General features: G+C 45.6%; 1 long non-coding RNA gene across 2 annotated transcripts; it reads right to left on the bottom strand.

The window, feature by feature from the left end:
* Positions 1–1,379: 1,379 nt before the first annotated feature.
* LOC107321689 lies at positions 1,380–11,847 on the bottom strand. 2 transcript variants are annotated; one of them, XR_001558627.2, is made up of 5 exons: positions 11,552–11,847; positions 8,271–8,398; positions 5,434–5,700; positions 3,751–3,892; positions 1,380–3,365 (listed from the first exon to the last, which is right to left on the bottom strand). It is a non-coding gene; the product is annotated as an uncharacterized LOC107321689 (long non-coding RNA). The 2 variants fall into 2 exon arrangements; XR_001558626.2 differs by lacking the exons at positions 1,380–3,365; positions 3,751–3,892 and having other exon boundaries at positions 4,599–5,700; positions 11,552–11,843.
* Positions 11,848–14,702: the final 2,855 nt, after the last annotated feature.

Here is a 14,702-nt window from a genome sequence, read left to right as displayed (position 1 = left end):
CTCCCAGAGGGCTCCGAGCAGCCTCTGCTGGAAGGTTCACACCCAAATTGGTTCAGGGCAGCAAGAGAAAGAGGGTAACCCTCATCTTTTGCTCCCAATACCCCACAAAGGCTCTGTTGGTGTACCAGAGGGAAGGGGACCAGAGGCAATGCCTACCCCACACTGTGTGTGCCCATGCCCTTCCCAGTACCCATGGGGATGATACACCCAATTTCCCCCATTGCACACACTCCAAATGCTCTCCAACTCACAGCTTTCCCAGGACCTCATGGATACTGTTAAGTCCCACAGTAGCTGGCAGCACAAGCTGACAGCACCATCACCCCTTTTTCACATGATGCAGAATGTCTTCCCTTAACGAGTGCCTTAATAGAAATCACTTGCCACTGGCCTCCAATTAGCAGAGGTCTCACAAGACGACTTTCCTCCCTAGAGTGCTCATTGTGAAGCACTTGTGCTGCAGTTCTATGGTGGTGGTCACTGTTGGAGTGGGAGGTGGGCTCCCTGTGTTCCCCATCAATCCAAATGGTGGCAGGCACAGCATTTGCAGCCCAGTGATGCTAAGCTGGGACTCAGCAGGACCAGGCTACTGAGATCAAACTGAACAAAGGCAGTAGGTTGCCATCAGTGAGTGCCCATTAGTTGTGGCTGCAGTAGGACTCAACAGCACCCTGCATCTCCATGGGAAGAAAATCAGATTAGTTTAGAGAGAGCTCAGAAAAAAAAGCAGCTCAGAGAGCAGCTGCAGGAAAGCTGGTGTGCCTGGCTGTCCCCCATAGGCCTCTCTTTAATATACTTCCCTCAACATCTCCCTTTAAGGTCAATGCTTTATAGCCCATAAAAACAGAGGACCTTTAAAAAGCATTAAGCTCCCCTTGACTTTATCAAGAACACTGCACTGAGGCCAGAAGCATCAAGTGTGCAATGAGGTCTGAACACATCCTCCTCTTAAGCCTTAGAAGGCTTTTTTTTTGCCATAGATATTATCTTCCCCCAGCTGGGATTGCAGCAGGATGCCCTGTGTGGGAATGGGCTCTCACCCAATATCAGGGGACAGAGAAGGGATAGAGGGGTGGTACCAGGTTTGCCTGTGAAATTACCCCTTCTCCAAGACAGCACATCCCTCAAAATGGGCCTGTTTTCACACTCTCCTTTGCTTTTATACACATCCAGCTCCATTGACCTTCATAGGTCAATTATGGCTTGCACCTGGGTAAATGACAAAAGCATAAACTCTGTCATTGGTTTTAATTGATTCCTCCTTTACAGCCTTTTGTAATTAATGCCAAGAACGCTGTCACAGAGCCCAAGGCTCCCATGGATAAGGCCCTGTCCATGGAGCTTCCCTCCCAGGTGTAAATCACAGAAACAAAGAAATGAAAAACTGCCCATGGTGACACAGCAATGTAAGTTGGGTCTTATAATTCCCATGGTGTCTTGCCTTGATTCAGAAAACACCTGCAGGAAGTTGGAAAGGACTCAGAGCTGTGAGGTCTGGAGATGCTGCCATGGGGCTGAGAGAAGGGGGTGCAACCCTTCCACCTGCAAAGGGGAATTTCTCTATTGAAGTCAACACAAAGGAAGGCAAAATCTGTCATTTCTTGGGAAATTGGCCCAGTCTGGTAGAAGATGATAATGTGGACACAATGGGTGGAGGCACCTAGACAAAGATGTTCCACACTATACATCCAGCCTGCCAGTGTCCCTTATTGCCCTTTTTCATCCCTTAAAAAGTGAAAATACTTTGGGAAAATAGTTCCCTTTTGCTCAAGTGTATACAGCATATTGTCCAAAGTGGCTCTAAGCCACAATCAGACACAGCTCCAAACAGAACATCTAAAGGAACATATTTCCTCCTGCTTCATTACCAACTTCTGAGGCTTTCCTGGTGAGGATCCCAGCTCAGCTGGGCTCTATTTCCATAGGGAGAGGCACAGGAGAGAGAGATGTGCTCCTTTAAGGCAGGGCTTCATGCACCTCGGGCAGAGCATTGCCGTAACGTGATGCGGCAGTTGCTAAGGTAACAGCACCAACATCTTTTTTCATGAATAGCAAAGCAAATTGTCATGGAAGAGTAAAACCCACATGCGTTGCCAGGATATGTGTTCTGTTGCCCTGGGGTTACAAGTATTTACAGGCTGTTTCTTTTTTTTTTCTCCATCTTGAAAAACACTCCTATGCGTGCCCATGTACTACTGATATCCAGGAACACCTTGGTTGGAGCTGCCTTGATTCACTCCCAACACAGACACCAAATAGAGGTGGTGTGTTTGGCCAAAGCACAGCAAGGGGACTTAATTTGGGTCTTCCAAATTGCCCCCATGTGTGGTTCTTTGCTTCACTCCTTGGCTGACCATGTGTTTATGCCCCCTAATTGTATTGGGTTGCATTAGGTGTCCAAAAGGCACCCAAAGGACTGAGGAAATAGAAAAGAAAAGCAAGATGAATGTATGGATCTGAAAAGATGGCTTGCTTTTTACTAAGTTTTAGGAAACAACTCATTCCCTGCAGCACATCACGTCCCAGCTCAGAAGCAGGTGGAGGACTCAGAAGCAGGAAGTCTGACAGACTCTGCCAGACTTCAATCCATCCCCTATTGCTTGGGGGATACCAGGCAAGAACAGGTCAGCAACCAGCAGTGCTCATCAGGAATGGTGGGAGCCAGCCTCTTGCATTATAAACCAGAAATAAAGGAGCAGCTGAAGAACTGTGGAGGTGCAGAAGATGAATAGGAAGGGAGCTGGAACAGAGCACAGTGTGTGGTTGCAGGACCTTCCTCCAGCACAAGCCATGGGGAACTTCCTCATTAAAACAATGTAGATAATGTTCCTCAGCTCTCTGCCACTTGTTTTGGTGAAGAGATGAGTCCATTCCCATTGCTGCAGGAGTCTGGGATGACCCAGAGGCACAGCCAGAGCTCAGCTGCAGAGCCCCAGGCAGTATGGGGTTGGTTACAGCTCTCTCCTTGTAATTTGCCTTGAGTTTTCTTTTCCTAGTGCAAACAGAACACACACTTCTTGCCTTTGTGTCCTATGAATTCCTGGAGCCTTCACAGGTGTATCCAACATTTCCAGGTGGTAGCACAGCTAGTTCCACTGGAGGCATTGCCTTTCCCTTTGTTTTTTTGTGTGTTGTATTTTTAACTCATCAGATGCTTCTGTTCGAGCCTCACAGTTGGAAATTCTGTTGCACTGCTTTTAAAGAGCAGAACGAAGCCTTTTCTGCTCTGTTCATTACTGAAATAATACAAGGACTTGAGCAAGAAGGATAAAACCTCAGCCAGGCCACGCACTGTGCAAACATCCCTTCCATCCTGGCACTTAACAATGGCTTTGTGTTTGCTTCTTTTGTGCACAATAGATTATCTGCAAAAGAAAAGCAAATCCATCTTAGCAGATTTGAAAGGGTTGAACTCGCCCAAGGATCGATGCTTGCTGACTACTGTCCACTACTGTCCCAGCCAGGCAAAACCCCCAGCATGGTCTCAGTGTTTCAGGCACCTGGAGAGAGCCCAAACTTTCTACACTGTTTTGTATCAACAGTTGGGGTCAAGGAGGGTAATAGCAAACATCAGAGTCTCATTGAGCACGATTCACACTGGGAGGATTACGTCGTGCAGCTCAGTCTGATTGCTTCAAAATAGCACAAGATTGTTTGAGCTTCTTGAGAAGCCACTTGCTTTGTGAGAGCTTTCAGGGAGAAAAAGAGTGGCTGGGAAAGGTGGGAGTCGCACCGTTGTGCAAAGTTTACCTTTCCATTCATTTGCAGCACGAGGATAACAGACTGAGTGGTGCTGTGGAGCTTCTAAATGCCCTCTTGCATCTTCCATGGAGGGAAGGTGATAGCAGCCCTTGCTGCTGCCCAGGGCTCTGCTTGCTCAGGTGTTCTGTAGCTAATGGGAAGAAACCTCATTAAGGTACAGAGATGAATCAAATAGAAACAAACAAGTAAATAAATAAATAAAGAGAGAAACAATGCACTCCTGAAGTGATATTGACTCACTGGGAGGAAAGTGCAGACAACAGCTTATGTTGCTAAAAAAAACCCAAGTTTGTGCTGTTTTGGGTTCAGCATTTTAGCCAACTGTTAGGAACTTCAGAGTAAATCTCAGCATTTCCCAGGGCCCAGATTGCATATTGGACCATATACCCTGAAATGTTTTTATTTAATTTGAGTCCACATTATGCTGCCTACATATGGTGACACACACATTTCATTTTATGTAGCAGATGCTGCTTTGCTATTGAGAATGTAATATACTAGAGTATATTATAGTATCATTTGGTTTAGGGTAACTGCAGTGTTTTTTAACTCTGATTAGCCTTAATTTTAAACCTGATTTCCTGAGGAAATGAAGCTTATGAGATCCTGCTCTCCATGCATGTGGTGTGTGATGTGCATCCCTCTGCTTGTCCATCATTCTCCCATTTCTTTTGAGTTCACCGACCATTCTCAAAGCAGGATGGGAAAACCTGCATTGTTTCCTCTAACTCTGCACAAAAAGACTTCACAGGGGAGATGGAGTTCACCATCCAGGCACACGAGTCCTGTGGAACTGAGCTGACAGAGCACTTTCCCCTAAACCTTAAGCACTTCTGAAAATTAAAGAGCTGAGAGTAATAAGGCCACACTCCCATAGCACCCAGAAAGAGGGATCAGTAGAGCTGAATTGTGCTGCTCTGCACAGAGGCAAAAGCCCATCTCAGTCTTAATTAGAAGCTAATTAAAAACTGCAAGTGATTTTCTCTTCTCTGCTCTCCCTGCTGGCCCAAAGGTTGAGCTGCAGATGCTGGATCCCCATTCTGACAGCATTCACATTGCTGCGGGGCAGCCCCAGATTGAACACCAAACATGGTGCAACTTGGCAACAGCTCCGGCTCCATCCTGCTGCTTGTGTCCAACTCATCTGCTCTCATTTTCAGATGTTATTCCCAGATTTCACTCTTTGGTTGGCTGAGAACATTTTAGAGGCAGCAGGGCACAGATGTGATTGAATTGCACCACGAAAGCCAGACGGCATTTTTAAGGTAGGCAGTGTTGGCAGTATTCTGTAATTCTCCATCACTTCCCAACAAAATATCCTGTTTAGCATGTTAAAATAGCACCCTCTCGCCCTAGGTGCTGCACGGCCCTGCACGCGTGAACTCTTGTCTTGTTACAGCACCAATTCTGCCAAGGAGGGCCATAAACAGCACTTAGTGATGCATAATATATGAAAATGGCTCACGCTGAGCTTTTAGATACAGAAGGATTTCTTTTTTTCCTTCTTAATACTATTACAACATTCTCCTTCAGCCATTCAAGTACTGTCATAAATATTTAAAAGCTTGTTTAAAATACCCAGTCAGTGTGGAGTGAATATTTATGGCCCCCAACCCCCTGACCTTTAGATTTAGGGTATAGCATACATAAACCAGCCTCATTAAAACCTACACCACGGGTCAGCCTGCGGGATCGGATCAGAACTCCAAGCTCCTTCAAGTATTTATCATCGCTGAGGTTCCCAGTGGTAAAGAAACAATGCAACAAATGGAGGCTGTGGTTGGACCTGGACAATATTCCCACTGCTGGGGCCGGCACAGAGATGGGTAGAGCATGGATCTCCCTCCTTTTATTTCCTTTCCTTTGGGGACGGTGACAACCCAAGTTGACCCAAGAGACGGAACAGCAGCACTGAGCGGCCCGGAGCTGTCCGTGGTGCTGAAAGCAGAGAAAACTTTTCTCAGAATATGGCTTTAAGAGCTTAAGGGCCCTTCAGATCTTTATAAAGTCAGAGGTTTTAAGTGTTCTACTGAAGTATACCCATATTTAAAAATAAAGAAACACTGAGAAGATAAACGCAAAGGATTGGAGCACGGTATGCAGTGAGCTGTAGAATCCAAAGAGCAACACCTAAAGAAATCCCATTCAGGTCACTGAAAAAGGCAAATGCTATGAATGTTATATCTGTTCAATATGCCCTGGGGACATAGCAGGTGTGCTGGGTAGCCCCAGATCAGCACTGCGTGTTGGCAGGGCCAAAAAATGTGACTTACGGATATCAATACCCAGTGACTTTCTATAATTCACAGATGCTCCTGGCAAAAATTCACTTAATACCCTTGGCAGCTCCATCCTGATGAAGGTGAGGGAAATCTGGCAAAGTGAACAAGAGTTTAGATTTCTGGCAGTTTATGCTCCAGTTGGACCATGTGGCCAGAGCTTATGTGTTAAATAACCCAAGCCCAGCACGAGTGAGCAAGGCTAAAGTGCCACTTAAAGCTTAATGGGGTTGATAACAAGTGCTGGTCACTCAGTTTGGGCAGTCACACTTAACACTTACTGCAACATGAAGTCAGATGAGCACCACTCAGCTGCCTTTTACCATCCTGGGGGGAGAACTGCTGCAGGGAGCACTTGCAGCCAAGTTTTGTGTGTGCTGCCATGCCTCCAAACACAATTTTCCCATCTAGTTAGTGGTAATCAACACAGCAAAAGTACTTCTTTTGCTTTGCTAATGATGGGCTTCCTATTATTCACACCCACTTCTGGGAGGTGCTCCTGGTCCCCTGCCATATCACTGCCCTAATTGCCCTGCTACCAGTAAATATCATCCAGGCACGTGCCACAAATGATCCATGGGAATTGAACTTCATCTTCTTTTTTTCCCTGATATTCCTAGCTTTGTTAGCTGGAATTGATTCTGCTTCTACATTAACTGGAAAATAAACAAAACCCCAGCCAATCTGGCCTCATGCCTATTGCTGGGAACCTGCTGAAAAAAGACGAAAGATCCAATATTGCAATTAATAGGTCCACAGGGGTGCTTTGAGAAGCACTTCAGTGTCCTCACATTGCCACAACACTTCACAATACCTTCAGTGCTCTCTTTCAGGCCCTAACAAAAGCTGCTGCAGATCATCCCTGCACTACCCAGACACGCTCCCTGTGGGGCCCCACCAGGATCTGCCTTTCTCCTCCTGTTAGTGTCCTCCCAAGGCTGCTGACAGCCTGCAGAGTCACAAGGGGAAGTAGGGACATCTCTCCCCACTCTCTGTGTCTTGGTTCCTGGTTTCCTGTACCTTGGGCAGTCAGAGAGAGTAAAAGCAATGCTAATTTCTTCCTATGTAAAGAGTTGGGAAATGCTCGGATGGGCAGAGTTATACTGATCACAGAAGGCTTTCATGGGTGGACTCAAGCATACAAAAATGAGTGCTGGCTCTGTGGAGTTAAGACTTGTTGGGATCCAGCTCTCACTTGTGGTGGCAAAAGCAAAGGCAAAATCTGAATCCTTGAAATTAGACCCAGTGATGTTCCAGAAGAATCTCTCCCCTCCTCATGCTTTTGGGAGCCTCTTCTTTGCCAAGGGAAAGGTTTTCTCAAAGACATACAAAGGGATGCCCAGGGGAACCCTTGGGAGCCCCTCTGGCTGCCCTGGATTTGTGCTTTCCATGCTCCAGATCCCGAGTTTTCAGTGCCTGCATAGGAAAGGGCAAGGAGCTGATGAAATTAAGCCATTTGCAGGAAGGCAGAAGGTTATGTGCATCAGAGCCAACCTTTATGGGTGTTTGACTAGCAGCTTTTTGTAGGCACTCAGCACATTAACAAGGTTGCTGCTGCTTATTATGCAATGATCACTTTAAACCCTCTCCTTTTATTCCTCTCACACCACAAGAACCCAAATGGAGCAATAAAAATTCCACCTGAGGGTGACAACTAATCACCTTTACCATTTGTCCCTGAGCCTGCTGCTCTCCCTGCTGGGAATCCAGCACCCAAAGCTTGTCTGTGCTCCATAGGGTGATCAGCACAGGGACACCCCACATCTGCTGCCCCTCAGGGTGGCAAAACCCCAATGGAGGACTGAGGGGGACAGCTCAAAGCAATCCTATTCATATCACTGGACAAAACCTCTCTGGATTGAAATCAGCCCTACTTTGCTTCTCTGTCCTTGGGGGATTCCAGAGCCAGGCTGGTGAGGGAAGTTAAACTGTTGTTTGCACTGGCTGAAAGGCTCTCCAATAGCAGTGGTTTTTAAAAATTAAATGATTGCGTCCAATTGTATTTGCATTGTGTAATGTCCTTACCCAATGCAATCACTTCAAATCACTGTTCTTCAAATCCTCCGGGACATCTGCCGTGAACAGAGGGCCCAGGTCAAGTATAAACCTTCTGGTTTATTTGGGAATCTGTGTGTCAGTGCTACCATTGCATTAATGAACCATGTAAATCACAGCCAGTTGTTAAATAACAGACAGGAGGAGGAGGGGAAGGCAGAAGGGAGTTTGTACCTTTAACAGGGAGAGTTTTGCAGTGACAAGAAAAATCTGTGTCAGTGTTGCAACTCGCCAGCTTGGAGGACATAAGTTTCCCATCCAAATATTGCTTCTTCAGAGGCTCTTGTTGCTCCCAGGAGATTCTGCAGAAATTTGTAAAGCTCGATGTTAGCATACTTTTAGAAGGGTATTGCAGAAGGATAATATGAATAGAAATCTTAGATGGTAAAAAATGAGAGGCAAGTTGCTTGTTTCCTTCTTCAAGCTGCATTGGGATGTAGAGGTCAGACTGACATTCACTGCAGCCTTGTCCCTGGTTTGTCAATCACTCTTTGGTTTGCACATGAACAAAGTCCAGTCCTGAGAGGGGATATCTTACATCAATGTAATATACAGTTATTACTTTAATATTAAAGGAAAATACAAGGGGAAACTGGACAATCAGGCATGTTGCTCAGCTGCAATTGTGAATCTTCACTGTTGCAGATGTGCAGATATAGCTCAAACCCACTCCTCTTCCTGCTCCCCTTCTCTGAGAACGCAAAGCAGGTCTGTATAAGGCAGAACTCTTACTTCAGTCACCATTCTCCTAAATCACCTTCACATAGGAGATAGTGAAGGAGAGAGCAGCAGATGAAGGTGAAGCACTGGGGCAATGGAGAACCCAAGCTCACTTGGAACTTTCAAGTTCACCAACCCTTTCCCTCAACAGGTGAGCTGTGTCATAGGAAGGAGAGGGAGAGAAAACACAGAAACTGCAAGAGTGCTTTTGCTATTTTACCCCTTAATTACCAAATGCTGCTGGTACACCAGCTTCCTATAGAGAGCAGCAACCCCAGCTTGAAGCCTGAGAGAACCCACCAGCACAAATGCCATGAGTTGGGCTGCCCTAATTGCCTTCACCCATGGCAGAGCCCTATTTATTTCACTTCACATCCCTCTAACCACACAAACTCACTGCACAAACCCAATCCGTTTCCATCCCCACTTGCCCATGGCGTAGAGCACTGCCACACGTTTTTCTTCCTGTTTCAAAGTTGACACTTGCAAATGCACGCATTTATACACCATACCATCTTCTGCTGAGGTGTATTTTTCTTTTTTTAAACCAAGTTAAATTGAGACAGATACTCATTTTTCTATGTAATAGTGAGATGCCATCAACGCCTCAAGTTGCACATTTTGCATCTGCAGGAGCCAAGCAGTTATATGCTGTAATGATGAACTATCAGCTGAGACATTGCAGAGTGACAGGGATATTCTGCCTTTTACAGCTGTTTGAAAACAGTCCCTGGTCAATAAGTACTGACTTTCTCAGGAGGAGGAGACCTTGTTTGCCACTGATATTTTCAGGGAAACAGCAAGCTTGGAGCTGGTGCAGTGCTGGGCAGCAGCACAGGGTGAGATGTCGCTGTGCTGGAAATTGCCAATGATCTGTTCCATTGATCCTCACCTAGATGTGGCTCACTGGGATCTGGAGTTGGAGAAGTGTAATAATAACAAGATTTTCTATTTTCTCTGCTGAGATTAGCAGCTTTGGAGCTCTATTACCTTACTTCTTCTCCATGATTTAGCTTTAGCTTTTTTGCAGCAGTTGATGTTGTATAATAACCCAGCGTAGGGATCATCATGTACCCCAGAGCACGCAGGTGGAAGAGGGATGTCACCCAATGGCTCTCTGCCTGTGGAGGCTGGACTGGAACAACAAAGCTGGATGAGACCCAAAATTTTCTCTGCCTGAGTGATTCCAACACTTTCAATGGAGCAATAGGAAGCGAGCTTTCCTCAAACAACCCTCAGAGCTCCTCTGCTCCCTCCATCCCCATGAGGCTCAGCCTCATATTTCATTGAGAGAAGCATCAGACATCGGATTCACTCTTACCAAAACAGCTGAATTTGTTGATGAGCTCTTTCCAAAAATGTAACATTTATTAAATCTAAAAGTAAGTGGGAGATGTTTTGAAATGTTTGATAAGAAACTAGTTTCCTCCAGGCTGGCAAGGCTTCCCTTCATTTTCACCCTCTGTGGAAGATTTTAGAGTGGTAAGGATATTAACTACATCCTTATAATGCAGCTTCAGACAGCAAAAAGGATTAAAACTTGACTCCAGAAAAGGAAAGGAAGTCAGATTACTTGTCAAAATTACATTTGCTTTTGGATGCCATTACTTTCTACATTAAAAAGCTCTGGGGATTAGGAGATAAAGAAGCTAAATCCAATCTGGAGACAGGCTCAGAGGGAAACGTCAGCCAGCCAGTAATCCCAGCTCTTTTCTTTAATAGGATCATCCCAGAGTCAAAGAAAGTGAGAACAATTATTTAATGCCATTTTGAATCCTAGTTTCCTTTTCCAACTGACTCAGCAATGCTGTCACAGTGGTAAACCAACCTGTGGGCTGGACCTCGCAGCTCCATGCATATTGGGTGGTTATTTTTCATTCATTTTGTGTACTTTGTTTTTAAGAGTAATAAATAAAACAAACAATACATGGAAGAAGGCAAAGTCACAGCCACGGAGAACAAAACACAGTGTGCCCCAGCATCCCAGCATCAATAAGCCAGTAACCATGGTTGCACCGTTCTCTGCAGGGACAGCTATCCACACAGACACAGATGCATTGACTCAGAGAATGACTTAATTCTTCAACGTGGTACAAAAGATAAGAAAATCTCTATGCTACCCAATTCACTGATTAATTCACAGCAAAGCTTCCTTTAACCCAAGCACCAGACAAAGGTCTTCAGCTGCTACAGCAGGCGGACATCAGCAGCCAGTAAATGAGTCCTTTACAGCCCAATGAGAAGCCTACAATGGAGATAACAAAACACTAGCACATTCTGTCCCAAGAGATAGTGGATGCCCCACACCAAGAGACATCTGAGACCGATGGACAGGGCTCCAAGCACCTGGTGGAGCTGTGGGGTCCCTATTCATTCCAGGGAATGGGACCAGATAACCTTTAAAGGTCCCTTCCAAGCCAAACCATTCCATGACACAAGCAGAGGGTGTATGCTCTAATTATCAAAGACAGGGAGATCAGGGCAACAGTGGAGGATCTTGTTTAATGAAGACCCTGGAGTTCAAGAGATGAGCAAGAAACAAATACCCAGTAAGAGCTTTACTCATAACAAGAGAGATGAAGAAATCATGCACCAGAGTTCAGCTGAATGCATGTGTAACACAATGGAAAATGCATCAATGACAACAAAGCAGCCAAACCCCAGGCTACAGTGAGTGAGGATCCACTTAAACACAACAACCATTAACACAAAAAGAAGGGAATAGAGCTACTTACATTCAGAAGGCCTCAGACACACAGGGATATCCAGAGAAACATCTTTGCTTCTGCTGCCAACCCTTAGATGAAGTCTGGGCAAGGGTGGATCCTGGCTCCAGCCCTTCTGGCCACTCAGTGCATTGCATACACCTGAGCTCCCCTGGGTTGGCCCTGCCTTCTCACCAGGTGCTAAATCACTTCTTCAAGCCCAGACTTAGCATTTTCACTACAATATGCAAGAAACTGTGGGTCAAGAACTATTCATCTAGAAAGTCTCTTCTACTCTGAAAAAGAATAAATAAATTTAAAACAAAAACAAAAACCGCAAAAGCCAGACATAGAAAGAAGTGATGGTGCTCCATCAGGAAGGAGAAAAGCAAAGGCTTTACTATAGCCCAGTAACTTCTGTTGCTTCCTACTAGGATGTCATAGGGGTCTGCAGGGGCAGGGCTGGCAGCTTCCACCTGGCCTTGACCACCAGTGCTTGCCATCCACAATTGAAAACTTGTCTGTTTCCTTCACATCACCAAACCCATGCACATGTATATCAAAAGGACAGCAAGGCCAAATGCAGCATCTTCAGATGCTTGAGCCTGGAGGTATGGTAATTTAAACAAATAACAGGGGGCAGTGAAGGGAATAAACTGCAGTAAGGCCAGCCAAGTGGATGCACTTGAAGGGCTTCTGGAGCTGGCAATGCAGGTTTCACAGCACATTAAATGTTCTGGGTGATACCATGCCCTGGGATGCCACCTCCAGCTGTACCAGTGCCAGTCCTACCCAACAAAGCCAAGGAAGACCTTCATGCCTGATGCATGCTTCTTTCTTCCTTTCTTTTTTAAATTAAACTAGCTGTAGGGAAATATAGCATTTTCCTTCAGTAATTCATTGCCACGGCTCCCCTATTTTGTCATTTTAATTAAAGCCAGACCCTGCCACAGTTTGGATGTTTGCAGCAATTAGCACTAAATCAAGCTCAAGCCTTAGGGACTGGTCCATTTTCTGGCTGTTTTTGGGCACTCACAGCCAAAAAACAGGGTCTGGGGCAGAATGCCTGAAAAGGGTAGAGCAGCCAGCATGGGTGTCCTTGACACTGTCCCCATCCCACATGCAGTTCATAAGTCCAGAGAGCAGCACCACACCCCAAATTCAGCCTAGGCACTCCCATAGCTGAGCTGAATTTTTTTGCCCAGGTACCCTGACTATATTTTCCTTTGGAGAATAGCTGTTTTAATTGCTTCTCATTAAACCCGCTATTATCCTTCATCTTACATACGCAGAGCAATAGACAATTGTCACTACTACAACATAAAGGAAACAGTGGGATCTTGACTGCCCGCCCCAGACTTGGCTCTGGTCGTCCTTCCCTCCTTAGCAATTGTGCTGTTTTGCAGCTGGGATTTTCTTTAGTGCCCAGCCTGACTCTGCTTTTCTTCCAGGTTAAACAAGTTGCCCAGAGCTGCTTTGATCATTGTTGCTGTTTTAATCAGGAGTTGTAAGGTATTCAATGTTTTTGTTGAATGTACATCTTCAGAGAGAGGTAGTTGCATGGGACTCGCACACTTCACCTTAAATAAAGCTCTCATTGTTAGCTTTTATAGTGTTAGAGCAAAGGTGGAAAAGCACGACCTATGAATCAGCTAATGGCTCAGAAATGGAGAAAGGAAGAAAAGACAAAAGTACCCAGGAAAAGGTTTGTTAAGTCTTCTTTTTTCTTTTTTTTCCCCTTATGGTTGAGTGCTTTTTCTGCACTCAACTCAGAGATTTTCCAAGTAGTGCTCAGTGTTTTGGACAACGAATGGAGCCTGGAAGCTCACCATTGCCATGTCTTGAATTTGGCTCCCAGCTGCAGGTTTCACAGAGGGCCAGCACTGCCTGTGAACCCCCCAGTGTTTTCTGTCTCCGAAAGGATCCCCTGGGGCAGCACCCACCCTGCAGCCCTCTGAGGAATCGGCTCCTTTTAATAACACCCCAATTGTTTGGGGAGAGAAAGCAATGGAGACCAACCCTCCGATGCCCCTGTCCATGGTGCTGAAGCAGGGGAATATAAGGCTGGGAGAACGCAGCTACACAAGTAATAAAAAATAAAATAATAATAAAAAAGATAAGAAAGAAAGAAAACATGCATTCACACGTGTACAACTATCTGAATCCAGCCCTCCCCCCCCTCCAAGTCCTCCAATTGCCATGACAGACGGGCACGTCTTCCGCAGCACAGGAGGATGCTCGGAGCTCCGCTGCGGCACGGAGCAGAGCGGTGGCCAAGGGGGGAAGCGAGAAACGGGCAGTGCTGCCAGCCCCGGCTGCTGAGCCCGAGCAGATGGAGGAACAGGAGGGAGCACTGCAGAGTGAGTGAAGATCGTGATTTTGTTCAGGAGAAAACAGTTCTTCTCAAAAGCAGGAAAGAAAATAAAAAAATAAGGTTATCTCATCAACAAGTCTTCAAGATTGTGGCAATTGCAAGCCTGCTACAAGCCAAAGCTATGGAAATGTGGAGTCATACAGCCAGAAACAGGATTGCTGTTTTTTATTTCTCATCCCATACACACAGGCAAAGGAGGAAAGTCAGCTGCAGCCACTCTGTGCCCTGCTCAGGCTTTAACAAAGCACAGGTGAGGGGTCACATCCAGACACTGTCCACCTACCTCACCTTGACACCTAGAAAATGGGATCATTGCACAAAAAAGCACTGAAATCTACTTACCAAGACCTCAGAGAAATAGCAACCAGTTCTAAATGCCAAACAAGGAAGAAAAAGAGAAAGAACAAAATGATTGCACTAGCCTAGAAATGCAAGAAAAAAAACCAAACCCTTCTCCTTTCTTCTACCCAGGCTTCTACAGCCTCCTTGGTAATTACTTGGTACTTAATTAATAGTTGTTAAAGTTATTAATCACACCTGACTCAGGCTTGGCTATGACAAGCTGTGGGGGCTTACTACAGAGGAATGTGTTTTAACCATTTCTGTGCCCAGCACTTCTGAGCTGCTCCCTGCTCTCTGGGATCTGATTGATGTTTGTATTGTGAGCCATACATCTTCCTGTGTCCTCTGGCTGCATCTCATCCACCTTCCTGCAAGCCATGACCATAGTTGGGGCATTGGAGCTTGCAAAGCACTGCGTTAGAATTCTTTTCTGTTATTATATTTCCAGGAGCAGGCAGTTCTAGA

The sequence above is a fragment of the Coturnix japonica genome, chromosome 17, assembly GCF_001577835.2.
Source record: "Coturnix japonica isolate 7356 chromosome 17, Coturnix japonica 2.1, whole genome shotgun sequence".
Taxonomy (NCBI): domain Eukaryota; kingdom Metazoa; phylum Chordata; class Aves; order Galliformes; family Phasianidae; genus Coturnix; species Coturnix japonica.
This window is presented reverse-complemented; position numbering and strand designations above follow the sequence as displayed.